Consider the following 10,633-nt stretch of genomic DNA (forward strand, 5'->3'; position numbering starts at 1 on the left):
TTAGAGAGATAAGAGATAGCCACAGGAAAAGAGGCCAAAGAATGTAACCCCTCCTAACACTGGCCTCTCCCAGTTTCCTTACTAACCACAAAAGGTAAAAGTTAGACCCCAGAGAGTAGAGGTACAACCAAGTGTATATATATCGATGAGAAAACCAATAAAGGGCTTTTGAACTGTCTGCCATGCTGGTGTCTGCGAGTTCTTAGCCCGAGCAGCCTTGGGGATTTGGGCTGCCGTGCTGTGTTCTGAACCAGGGCGCTGGGCCTTAACCATAAGGCCACATCCTCAATGGAGCCCAGAAGCACTTCACCCTGGGAGCTGCATCACTCTTTGCAGGCAGAATCCCTGCAAATGTCAAAGCCAGGCCTATTAACAATAATGCACAGATAATAATTAGTAAATAATTGATATTGACATTGCCATTTGATGCTGTGTATGGCTGTGCTGTGTGCATGGTGAGCTGAGTGGTTGGCTCCTCTGATAAAAGCTGCATTGCTCTTTGGCCTGTTGATATCCAGCTGTCTGTCACTCCAATATGTAATGAATGGGTGTGCAGTGATTGTTGTGCTGAGCTGCAGAATGCCAACACTTCTCTGATATGTGGGAGCAATTCCCCACAACTCTGTATCAGACCATAACTCTTTCTTACCAAGCCAATTTTTAACACAGCTGCAGCCCAAGATCTCTTTTGGATCCATTTTTCAACGTGTAAACTGCTATTGTTTTAAACCTATTTTCTGCTCTTTTGCTTACCATGCTATTTGTTACTAGGAATTCAATCTATTGCTCAAAAATGCACCTCAGAATGGTTTTTGCATTGATTAGAGCATGGGACTCTTAATCCCAGGGTCGTGGGTTCATGTCTCACGTTGGGCACCATTTGTTGCTGTTCGTTTTGGGGGGGGGGGTACCCCAGGGAGTCCCTGGGGAACCCCCTAGACAGTGACTTTGCTGGCAGCAGCAGGCAAGCAAGGAAACTCCACACAGCTTTTGAGGGTGCTGATTGATGAGGGTTTATTGGGGGTCCCATCCCCGAGAACAGCATGGTTACTGGTGGGGAAGAGTAAAGGGGGAGGGAGGGGGAGAGGGAAAGGGCCTAGGGGAGGGACAAGAGGGGAGAAAAAGGGGTAAGAGAGGGGAAATGGCTAAGACCGAGCCTGGTCTCACTAGCACAGCTTAAGAGGGAGATTGAAGTGGGCACGGAATCAGACTTGGGCCAATAGGATTAGAGATACCGGTTGGTTCAGGGCAGGACCACAGGCTTAGGATATACCATACATTTTGGAGGGGTGAGACAGAGTATACCATTTAAATAAAATGCAATACTACACGTGGGTTGGTTTTGTTATTTTTGGGGCTATGGCTGCATTATAGATGTCATCTTAAAGGTATAATGGGACCCTTCAGATCTGTTATTTTGTTCCTTCCTGGTGTATGGTCAGCTGCTGTTTTGAAAAGAGAGTAGGGAGAAAGGGATGGGATAAGTGAGGATAGAAAGGCTTGTGACAATGAACAGGGAAATAGTTTTCCTTGCTTTTTCTTTTGAAGCAACCAATCTTGTGTTTGTACCATTTCTGTGTGGCTGCAGAAGAAACTTTCTGCTTCTCCATGTATGTATCATCTTGGGTTTCTACCTCAAGTGTCCCATGAATTTATGCTCCTGGGACATCTCTGTGTGAATGTCATGTAGTTCTTACTATCAGAGAAAAGCTCTAATGAGATACTCATCCCTCTTAGCATCTGGCATTGTGGAAGAGCAGTTGCTATGGGGCATGTGGTAAGATTATCAGATTCCCTTGGCTTTTGGAAGGACCATTTTGTTTTCATGCCCCTATCCTAGCAGTGCTATTTATCCCTACCATATTCTGTCCCTTAAGCTCCAGAGCTTGGTTTCTAGAGATGAACACAAATTTCCTCTTCTTTAATACAGCAAGCCTAGAAAATCCAAGTCTTCTTCCCTAAAACATAAAGACACCCTGAAGCATGCCCATAGAGGGGTTTCTCAAGCTGGGCTAGATGGAAAAGGAAGCATTACAAGAGATGAGTATGGGAGCACAAATAGATTTTAATGAGAGGACTTGAAATTGACTGAGGGTCAGGCAAATGTGCGCTAACACAAGGCAAGTTGTGCAGTTGAAAAATCTAACATAGATGAAAATAGAACAGCTTGAAAGTTATTTAACAATGCAGAGCACACTGCAGCGGTTCAGAACAGCCAGAAAGGAGTGTCTGAGATAATAAATGCTGTAGTGGAGTTTAGGTAGGTGTGAGATGTTTGTCCGTGCTGAATAGCATTAGCAGCTTGTTAAGGCCAAGTGAAAAATAAATCACTGACTTGAACAGAACTTACTGTTTACTAGGTCCTTACATTTAGATTTACACAGTGAACCAGACTGCCAGAGTGCATCTTGAGTTAGTGAGCTGGTGCTCCTCAGCTGAAGGAATTATCTTGATTTATGTGGTAAGCAGCGTGCACTCTTAAAGAAAACCAAGGTAGTTTCCTCATGCAGGGCCTTACAAGGTTCAGGGCCTGCACACACGCTCCCTTTTGCACTTTTGCCAGGGAGGAATTCTTGGCTCTGGTCCTCAATTTTCCTGAAGAAGGTATAACAGACGGCTTGGAGTTATTTATTCCTTTTAAGGGTGAAAAAATCGTACTAGCTAGTGTTTCCACTGAAGAGATCTTACACCTACTGAATCTATAATCCTTAGGGCTTCTGAATCTGTAATCCTTAGGGCTTCTTTCTTCACTCTTGACATAGAAATCACCTCACTGTTCATATTGCAGAAAACCCAAAACCTTCTTGTCCACAGCCTCTCAGGATCCATTTAGACAGCGAGATCTATTCAGATGCCAGCGCTCATATCAGTACTGCTTTTTGTACTTGAATGGTTTAGCGCTATGAAACTTAACTCTGAGAAAAGTGCTTGAAAACTCTGCCCAAGGGACAAAGCCTACATTCAACCTCTTGTATTCCAGATTTGCCTTCCTTGACTCATCATCTCTCCTGAAAATTTCCTTGCCTGTCAGTTTATCACCTCACAAGCATATGGTAGATAACCCTGTACAGAGTTTAAAGAACATGAGTCATGACTCTGCTATACCTCATGCTGTCTATGTCAGCCAGCTTTGCATAAATTTTTATTTAAGCTATGCCATAAAGACTGCTTTACAACTTTGGCTGGTAGTTAGATTTCGTATTATTGAAGGGCTCAGGGTCACCCCCGGGCATGCTTGCAGACCATCACTCAAGTGAGAGAGAAAGGTTACTCCACCACCAGCAACTTTCTGTCTTCTGTTTTAGTCCCTGAGGAATTTTCAGGAGGATGGGAGATGGCTTGATCCCCTCTTTTGGTTTTGTATGCAACTGTGGCAGTGGAGCTGACAGAATTAGAAGCAGTAAAACATGGGAACATACGGGCATGGAGATGGCACTGGGGGTACCAGTAAGACAAGTATTTCCTGCCTAGCCATGGTAAGTGTGTGCATGTGTGTGTGTGTATGTGTGACTGTAGATGGAGACAGCACATCTCCAAGAAGGTTAGGGAAAGGTTAAATAATCTTCTTTTTATAATGGCCCTCATGATGCTCTCCACAGTTGCTACAACAGACTAAGTGAACAACATCATTGCACAGTTCTTTTAACAACCCTTGTATTTTCCATCCCTGAAAATTATTTGTTTTACAGGTCAGGTGCCCTATTAGTATTAGTATTTCTTGTCATTCTGACATCAATTGCATTTTATCCCTTGTGATTTCTAGAATATATTTTGTGTTGATTTTTTTTTCCAGTACAGCAACAGCTTAATCCTCTTGCTATCTCATTACAATATGAGAAAATTGAGATTGCTTGGAGGACATTAGTTAATAAACCCGTTGCCTGTAATTCCCGTTGATGCATTTTTCCATCTTTATTTAATGGGATGCTGTTTTTCACATTGAAATATCCAGGCTCTTTTTCTAGTGAAGAAATGTTGCAGATAAATTCACACTGAAGGGGGGAAAAATCCATCCAGAAATGGTTGTTATTTTAAATGAAGAAAGAAAACCCTTATGAGGAAACTTCATCTTTTTGTTTGACTTAAAGCTGAAATCTAAAACCTGATTCTTCACTTGCACTAGTTTTATATTTGTCTCATTGACTTCAGTGGAATTAATCCTAATTTACACTGGTATGAGGAAAACTGGATTGCTGAGGTTTCACTATTCCAGACTGTAACCAATGACCTCGTAGAGCTTTTAATTTTCTAGCTAGGGGGATGCTGTAAGAGTTGAGAGGTTGTTTGTTGCACAGACAGGAAGATGAGATAAGACAAAGCAAAAATAAAGTGCTTCAGACTATCTCATTCCAGGGGTCTTGTCCTCATGGGCCACAGGGGATGGCTTTACATTTCCATTAAGCCGCCATATTCTTGGAACTGCATTTCCCAGGCATTTTCTCCAAAGTGCTAAGAGGACTCACTATCAGTGTCCAGATGCACAACATACTCCTGACAGTGATCAGTTCTTGTTCTAAGTCTCTGCCAACATCCCTTTCCTCTCCTCATCCTTTTATTTTAACACTCAGGGAGAATAACCATGTTTTTAAATCAAGTGGCTTTTCTGCAGAAGAAATTAGTGGTGAGCAATGCAGGAAGCAAGCAAGCACTGATGGAGACATACAGACATCCAGCCAGACCATCCTTTTTTTCCGTTTGCAGTTTACTGTGCAGCCTGATAAAGACTCTGGAACAAAAAGTGCTTGGAATATTATGTATTTTCATATCAATTATAGCTGGCTATTCCACTTCAGTGATGGCAAGCAGTAGTTCTTGGTTCTGTCCTTGGCCATAATGGGAGAAGCACTACCTCCTCTTCCCCTACTGTGCCTCCAGAGCAGGCTCTCACATTCCCAAAGGAAGACATAAAGTGCATTTATCTGCCCCATGCCACTAATTCTCTAGGGTTTGGAGGCCATCAGTGGTATATATATCACCACTTGGAATCTCTGTCTCTGTCCTTTTCCATCTTTGTGCACCACCACCCTGCTTATGTTCACCGCATCCTGTTGTGCCTCGTATTCCTCTTCACAGTCCCACCCTGCTCTGTCTCATCCTCTTGTGGCTTTCAGATCCTCCTGACAAAATCTTACTTGTTTTCTGTCTCTGATTGTGCCTGGCCAAAGACAGCTTTCTTCATCTGATCTTCTTGTCTCCTATATGCACAATTCAGTCCTGTCCTCCTCTCCTGGCAGGTTTGATCACCTGCCCAGAAGATCTTTTTCTTCAGTCTCCTTACAAACTGTCTGCAGGCAGATTGGAAAGTTACTGCTCTAATCTGACAGTGTTTGGTACTCACCATGCTCAGGTCTGAGGCACACTACACCTAGATTCAACAGCATGTGTTTAGACTTCCAACTATCCACTGAAATCAATAACAGGAGCCCAAATAGGAGTTCAAAGCCTAAATGTTTCATTGGTGATGAGCTTTGGTGCTGTAACGATACTCTGAATGAACTTAACCTTCCGTAATCCTTCCAGCAAGCACGTTTGTCATCTCACCGTGGACTGCAAACAAAGAGTGTGCATTTACAAATGATCCATCTTCCAGGAAAAACATAATCCCTCTCAGCTCCTGAGTTCTCTAACACAAAGCATTAATATCTTTGCTGAGGGGATAAAACTCCATTCTTTATTGAGAAAACTGAACAAAAACGCATTTGATCTGATTGACACAGCTATTCTGGTTGAATTGGGTAGTATGTTTAATCAATAAGCTTTTTGCTTCAGAATACTAATGCTTATCTTGTAGTTGCTGCTTCTCAAAATACTGTTTGCTATAGAATTATTTTTTTTAATATGATGGACAAATATCCAACTCAATCAAGAAAGCCTGAAAGTCACAGTGTGTGACAGTGGGGCTGTTCCTTCGGAGCCCAGGTCGAATAGCTTATAGAGAGCCACTCCACCTTCATTTCTTAGCATATCTGTTAAATGTGTTATATTTTCTTTCAAGGGGGCATCGACTTCCAGTGTAGTAGTGACTCTGGCTACCGTGGACTTTTATTTGGAGGTCTCAAAGCATAATCCAGTAAGCAGCCATTCTGTTTCAGTTCAGTGAGGCATACTTAATGTCATTAGTTATGGAAAAGTGACTTCTACGTGCAGTTTTCAGATACTAATGAAGATCAATGGATGTAATAGAATCCTAAAATACAAATCAGGCACATTTTTTTAATCAGTGCTACGTAGCTCAGTAATATCCTTCCACACAAAAAATAAGTTGTAGGAGGTATAAACTCTTACATTAGCACTGGAAAGAGGGCTACTATATCTGGATCATCTCTCTAAACCTCCACAGACTCTTACTGAAATATAATTATTGAAAATAGAGGCCCTGGTATCAATATGCTACTGAATTTGGAGTAGGTTGTTGAAATTTCAACAAGTCCTCAGCCATATTCCCTTTAAAGTTTCATTTAAAGTAAATCACAATGATTAATTACTGGTGCAAGTGATGAAAAAAAAAAAAAACAGCCTTTATTCTGGGAAGTTGGACTATAATTTAACTATTATTCTGCCAAGAGACTACACCTTTGTGTAAGCTGCTTGGTAGTTAGAAAACAATGGTGTTTTGTTTTGTTTTGTTTTTTTCTTTAAACACACCCTGGATAAACATATTGCTTTGAACAGAAACGGCAGAAATATAACGTTGTGTTTGTTTTGGCTGGCTATTGCTGCATTCGTGAATATTTTCCCTACCTTTTTTTAAAATGAATAATGCTAGTGTAGGTTCTCAACAGATACCAGTTATGATTTTTGAAGGCTTTAGACACTTACTGAATATTTTATGCACTTTAAAAGGGCTTTCTTTAACTTACTGATAAAGGCTATTGCCATTTACATAATCATAAAAAATCTCAAAAGCCCTCAAAATATATTTAAGGTGATCCTACATTTAAAATAGAGAGTTTGGAAAAACTAAGGATTTGGCTATTTTTTAATAGCACCTATGAAGAAGGTAGTGAAATATTTTAAATACAAAATTGTAGAAGTACATAATTATTTACAGTTCATTCAAGGAAGCAAATGATGTATTTGTTTGTTCATAATAAAATGATTACCTGCTTCACACACAGCTCTTGTGGAATTGAGTATTTCTCAATAGTATTAGAAACAACACAACTGTTTCAACAGAAACAAGGAAGTGCTCAACCAGTTTATTTTTTACTTATTTACAAATATTCAAGTGTTCAGAATAAATAAGGTCTACAAAATATATGCATCTATATGCACTGTGAGTGCCCCCTAGGAATTTTTGTATCTGTTACTCGGTTTGAAAAATTGACAAAGGAGTGGCAGTCTCAAAAAATGATGTATGCTCTTACATTTCAGGAAAGAGAGGTAGCTGATTAAAAGAAATATGTTAATATTGGCAACCACTGCTGAGAGAATGATGGCAATATTATTGAGGAAGACCTAAGATTCCACAGAGAAGCAGCATATTGTGAATATTTCAGCTGCAGTACAAGCCTCAATCAGGTAAAATAAAGCTTTGTTATTGTTACTGCTCCTGAAACTATTTTAAAATATATATATATATTTGTTTCTATACAGAGATTCTGGAAGCTCTGGAGTTTTAAGCTTATTGAACACAGTAACTGAAGACAGACTAAAATCTTCACATCACTCAGGATATGAAGGAAGGGGCTGGTTTTTTTTAGCTAGGCACCTTGCCTCCCACAAAAGCCTTATCTTGTTTCTCTGTTGTGTCAAGCTGCCTCGCCATCCAGCTGCAGCACGGCGGAGGGAAAGTGTTCATTTCTCGCCGAGACAACCTCTAAGGGGCTCTGCTGCAACTCACACTTCTGTGGAGAAAATGCCACATGCTGAGCTAGGCTCATTTGTATTTGAACTCCATTGAAGCTAATGGGCTTTCCCTGGGGATGAAGATGGTTTCTTGGAGCTATATGAAAGAAGACATCACTAAGGGGAGCTGAGTTATGACTGAAACAGAACATGAAACTGTTTATTTTGAGGTCAGGAGATGTTTTTCCTTTTTCAGCTTATGCTGGCCTGGAAAGAATTTTACAGCAAGGAACATCCATACCTTTATTTAGGCTGGATAATAAACTATGCACTGGGAAGCACATGCTTCCACACTGGGCAGCTTCCTCTTCCTCCAGCCCCACTGCTACTTCAATCCCACTCTTGCTAATCTGTCAATTGATTAAAAGCTGTTAATTATTTCAACCTTTCCTGCCTTTGCAGAAATCTTTTTTTGAGGAAAAAAATTCCAACACTTTATTAGTTCTCAAACTAAAGTCAGTAGTGATATATGTGTTAATTATTAACGGAAATGTATTTTAGAGCTTGCTCTTGCCCGGGCACCTTTGATATTGGGCCATCAGCTGAAAATTTTGGCAGGGTCAGCCTTCAAGAGTGGTAGTGTCTTAGGCTGCAAGACTCCAGACTTCTTTCCTAAGTTTTATTTATGCCTTAGTACTTTCTCAGTTCTCCCACAATTTGTGCTGTCAGGATTTCTGCCTACCTCTGGGCTGCCAGAGCACCCTTGGAAACACAGCAGTGGCACAGAGCACTCGTGCTCAGCACTGACATTCAGATTCATTTGGTGTCCCTAAACATCTTTATGTTCTTCTTCATCTTCTCTATGAAGAGTCATTGAGTGACTCCAAAACTCTGTCTCCTAGGTCGTGCAACACAGAAATTAGGAATGGGAAGGGAGTTTAGGATAAGCCACACATCAGGACAGAGCTCTGAAAACCATCCTTTTCAAACTTCTATAAATTGGAGCCTTTTTGAAGTGATGCTTGACTTTGAATTGTTATGTTGAGACAATATAAGCTGATCCCTCTGAGATGATATCCAGTGTAGAATATGTCTTTCTCAATATGCCAGATGTAAGAAAGTGTAACTTTTCAACTCAGATTATACAGACCTGTGTGTATAATTGCCTTATTCAGACTTCACTGTTGGACAAAGCAATGGCCATGACATTTCCCTAGGGACCTTCTAGCAAACTGAACTAGAGATGTAAGCATTCATCTGAAAAAATAATCTCACAGCTTCTGATTGGTTGGCATCAAACAGAGACAAAAATAGGTATCAAAAAGAGTGGCTTTCAAGAAGTATGTGAGCAGGCTGCCTCTGAGTTCGCAACGTCATACAGTGTGCAGGAACCTGTACACGGTTACTTCTTACTTAGAGCATGTGACCCAGGCCTGAGAACACCTAGGACTAATGGTGCCATCTGGAAGACACTTGTAAACTCACCCCAAGTTCACTGTATGGAAAAAATAGCCAGTTGATGATGTTTTGCTGCAATGTGGCATTAGGAAATGGCAGGTTTCCTGCTTGAATACTTTGATGACAGGAAAGTGGTGAACAAAGGAGTTGTGAGTTGTGAGGATGTGCTAGTAGTTTTGTAATAGGTAACCCACAAAAGGACAGTGGGAGGTGTATCTTCTTCAGAAATGCTACTTGGAAAGGTCTGCCATTCAAAAGGAAATGGGGCAGTTCTCCCCCTTATCTATTTTGATTTTCCCCTGAGGAACAAGAGCAAGAGACCTCTAATCCTCCTAGACTCAGAGAAGAGCTGTGCCTTCCTCCAACTGCATACAGTGTCCAGCTGTGGTAAGGGTGCAACGGGCTTGGAAAAGGAGGCTCAAAGCACCAGACAAAAGGATCATGGGGAAGGAAATACCCAAGGCATAACTACACCAGCCACCTGCAGCTGGAGAGATCAGTACTGGAGTTGGAGAGTACCTCCACTCCAGTTTAGGATTTGTCATGAGACCTTTACAGGTAGATATCCCAGGGCTGTTACCAAGTATGCTGAGGAAATGAAGGACCAGACCTCTTCTCTGAAATGCCAAAGGTTACTGCATGGGCAAGGGAGACTAAGCCTAGACACACACCTCATGTTCCCACTCACCAGGCTGGCAGAGAGAACACCTTATAGAATCACAGAACCACAGAACTATCTGAGTTGGAAAGGACTCTCAAAGATTATTCCATGGAGAGGGACACCTTCCACAAGACCAGGTTACTCAAAGCCTCATCCAACCCAGCTTTGAACACTTCCAGAGATAGGGCATCCACAACTTCCTGGGCAACCTGGTTCCAGTGTCTCACCAAACTCATCGCAAAAAATTTCTTCCATGTCCAACCTAAATCGACTTTCCTTCAGTTTCAAATCATTGCCCATTGGTCTATCACTACAGGTAAAAAAATCCACCATTTTCTTTCTTATAAACCCCCTTTAGGTACTAGATGGCTGCTTTAAAGTGTCCCCAGAACCTTCTCTTCTCCGGGCTGAAGAGCTCCAACTCTCTTAGTGTTCGTAGAAGAGATTCTCCAGCCCTCTGGGTATCTTTGTTGCCTCCTCTGGATTCACTCCAGAAGATCGCTCTTCCCGGGAAGGGGTGTCGAGGTCACGGCCGACCCGCGGACCGCGCGGTACCAAGGAGGAACCCGGTCCTGTCCCCTCGGGCCGGGGGCAGGTGCGGGGGCGGTGACAGGGGCACGGGGAGGTGCGGGGCAGGGGCGGGTGCCGGGCCAAACGCGGGATCACTCCTCCGCCGCCACCGCCCCCTCCCGGCCGGGCACCGGCGCGGGGCGGGGCCGGGGCCGG

This window comes from Onychostruthus taczanowskii, unplaced genomic scaffold (genome assembly GCF_017590055.1).
Source record: "Onychostruthus taczanowskii isolate IOZ18803 unplaced genomic scaffold, ASM1759005v1 scaffold88, whole genome shotgun sequence".
NCBI classification, from domain to species: domain Eukaryota; kingdom Metazoa; phylum Chordata; class Aves; order Passeriformes; family Passeridae; genus Onychostruthus; species Onychostruthus taczanowskii.